Here is a 3,869-nt window from a genome sequence, read left to right on the forward strand (position 1 = left end):
AGGGTGAGTAAATCTTGAGGTAATTTTCATTTTAAAGTAAACTAATCCTTTAATATTTATTTCAAAGGGATTTGGCTGAATCTCTACACTATAGCATATTGCATCAAGGCTAACAGACTAAAATAGGAATACAACTCTGAGGGTCTTTTTCTTTTTTTTGATTAAAAAGTTCCAGTTTAACAGTTACTTTCATTTCATCAAAATGTTCAGGGTCTGTCAGGAGACGGCATAGTGTTTTGAGACGTCAGTGGGTGAATCATGCTTTATGGAAAAGTACAACAAAATGTTTTGTTGAAATTGAGAAGAACAAGAGTGTGTGGAGGACTGTATTGTGAGTGAGTGTGAAAATGCTTTTAGACATGCTTACCCCCAGCGCGTGTTTCCACCAGTAATGGTAGTGCATTAAAAAAAGAGTCAGACAAATGTATATCTAATTATAGATATAAGCCTTCCTGTCAGGCTGCTCTCCTCAATAAAAGGATGTTGTGAGGTTTCACTTTCAGACTTACTCACATTTTCTTTCTGTGTTAATGTGCATTACTCTTGTCACAGTTTAAGCTGAAACTTTTATTTAGATTTGGATTTCTGCTTGTGAACAGACTTTCACTGCTAATTTAGATACTAATGCTTAATTTTGAAAATGTATACATGATTTATTTTATATGTATGTGCAAAAGACACCTGATTCTAGGGTATTCTGAGAAGTTGCTAGGGCATGCTATGGTGTTTTACGTGGTTGTTGTGTGGTTGATAGGGCATTGCTATTTGGTTGTCGGTGGTTGCTAGGCCTATAGCCCCTGTGGCACATCCTGATTTTGCAGCGTTAGATGCGTTCCCGGATCAACATATGTTGTTTATGCTGGAATAACTTTCCTGCTTGGAAATGTAATCCTAACCATATCCCTACCTCTAAACCTAACCCTGCCCATAACTTATGCTGGGAAATGATAGATGAATAACACTGATGTAGAAGCACCTAACCCTTGCTGTAAGCTTAAACTTGACATTAACTGTAAACTTGTCCATCAAATCTTATTAGTTGATTGGAATGTTGATACAGGAACATGTTACACTTAGTGAAATTAGGTTCTGCATCCTCTGTGATATTCTGGTCTCTAGATATGACTCTAGTCCCTTCTAGAATGTAGGTCCATGAGATTTTTTTTTGCATGTTCTACCACTTTTATTAGCACTGCAAAAAAAAAAAAAAAAAAAAAAAAATATAGTATGACTGACAGCCACAGTGGTGCCAAATCAGCAGAGTCTCTTCCTGCTGATGTCATAAACAGACCTGCTTATTGCCAGGTGACAGAGATTTGCTGAGGTGGAGTGTGGGGAAATGTTATTGTGACATTAAAAACGAGTGGTGAGATTTCACCTGATAATTTCCAGAACAGAGCGACCGTTCTTTCATATCTTTATTTCCGCTCTTTTATGTTTTCTTATGACATATTCTAACTTTGGAGGTGAGATAATACTGTCTGTGAATGATAGGAAATGAGGAATGGGCTTTATAAAAACAAGGCGTGGCAAGGCAGAATCAAATTATTCACATAATACTCTTATGTAATATATCTTTAACAAATAAGCACATGAGTTTCTTGTTTTGGGGTGTTTATTAGTGACATAAGCGGAGATTGTTTATATTTAGTTTTCTATCATTTTTAGATAACGTACTTTAAATTGGACTTTATGCTATATTTAATTTGACATAATATGATAGGTCATAAGGTCATGTCACAATTTTCAAAATCCATGGTCTTTTATTGACTGTAAATTTTACCGTTCAAAAGTTTGGGGTCGGTAAGTTTTTTTTAAACAAGTTTCTTTTTTTTCTTTTTTTTTGTTAATATTTTGTATTTTTTTATATTTAATTTTAATAATGATAATTTTTATCTTGTATCTTTTAACATCTTTAAAATGTAATTAATTCCAGTGATGACAAAGCTGAATTTTCAGCATCATTACGCCAGTCTTTAGTGTCACATGATCCTTCAGAAATCATTCTAATATGCTGATTCGCTGTTCAAGAAACATCAATGTTGAAAACAGTTGTGCTGCTTAATGTTTTTGTAATATATTAATTTTTGATGAATGGAAAGTTTGAAAGAAATTCAAAATAGAAATCTTTTGTAACATTATAAATGTCTTTACTGCCACGTTTGATCAATTTAATGTGCCATTGCTGAATAAAAGTATTAATTTCTTTCTTTTTCTAAAAAAAAAAAAAAAGAAAAAAAAGAAAAAAACTTACTGGCACCAATATTTTGAACAGTAGTGTATTTTCCATGTTTCATCAGCTGAATTATTGACACCCACAGTCTATCACAAACACAAAATCTGAAATGTCATACAGTATAAACATTTTTGAGAGGGGAAAAACCCCAACCCTTTTAAAGGTTTCAGAATAATACCTTATTTCCGAGTTTGACAGCTCATTACACTCCAACTATTTACTATTGCATCATGCCTTCTTATATGAAGTAACAACCAGTTTTTCCCCCTTCAACACCCTCTCATTCAGTAAACTCCACTTCCTCTTCTGTTTATTATGCGAATATTAGCCCAGTGACCTAAATCTTCCAATGGAGGGTGAAACTGCTCTAGTGAAGACGGCTGTTTGCCAGCCTGCTTGTTAGTGTTGGTTAGGTAAACATCTCCAGACATGTTGAATCCAAATGAACAGCTGTATTCTTGAACTCCAACCACTCTGTAAAACGACGTACGGCATGTGATACAAACATGCATTGAGATGTATTCATTGTGTATGTGTGGGAGAGTATGCATGTCTGTATCACTATATAAAGAAGGAACCAGATTATAAGATTCATTTGGCTGAGATAAATTAGTTTGGAATCCTTTTCTTATGCCTGACAGTTCAAAAATAATTCTGTGCTTGTAATTTGAGGTTGTTGATGGTAATGAATGTGGAAGTGTGACCTGCAGCGTTTACATACGTAGCATAATGCATTCAATGGATGTGATGACTCATGCTAATTAGCATTTAGTCAAGTTTGACCTTTGCATGAAATCATAGTGCTCTGGCATTCACCACTTCAACACTGAACAGTATAAGCAGCCACCATCAGGCCAAAACTGATGCCATTATTATCCTTTAACTTTTAATACTGATGGTCTAATTGCAAATTTGCTGAAATGTTACGTGTAGGCCCTACTTAAATCATGCAAACTCATTTTGAAGTTCTGAAGTGTTTAATACCATAAGTTCAGTGGGTTTTTAATGGGTGGAACTGTACATTTGTAGGTGGAAAGTAGTGCTAAGCAGCAGAACACTGACATTTCTTGATAGTATTGTAATACAGATTTCCCTTTATGCCATTAAATCCTAAAACAATAACACAACTTTGGAGGGGTTTTTTTAGCAGTACATCAGTATGTGTTTTTTTTGCATCTCTGTAAGCCATGACTTAATTTAGGCTTTTTCAATTTTAAATCCTACTTTGTTCTAAGTTCCTTGGAGTGCTTTTTTTTTGTTGAATAACACAACTTTGTTCTTTATGGAAGCTTGTTTCCACCACGGAATATAAAATGTAAAAGATAATTCCGACTTTTTGTCACAATTCTGACTTTTTTCTCACAATTGTGAGTTTACATCTCGCAATTCTGACTTTTTTCTCAGAATTGCATGATATGAAGTCGCAATTGCAGCTTATGTCAGAATTGCGAGCTATAAACTCACAACTGCAAGTTATAAAGTCAGAATTGCGAGATATAAACTTGCAATAAACTACTTTTTTCTCGCAATTCTGACTTTTTTAACTCACAATTGTGACTTTATCATGCAATTCTGAGAGAAAAAAAGTAAGAACTTCAAGATGTAAACTCACAGTTACCTTTTTTATTTTTTA

The sequence above is a fragment of the Chanodichthys erythropterus genome, chromosome 15 (genome assembly GCF_024489055.1).
Source record: "Chanodichthys erythropterus isolate Z2021 chromosome 15, ASM2448905v1, whole genome shotgun sequence".
Lineage (NCBI taxonomy): Eukaryota > Metazoa > Chordata > Actinopteri > Cypriniformes > Xenocyprididae > Chanodichthys > Chanodichthys erythropterus.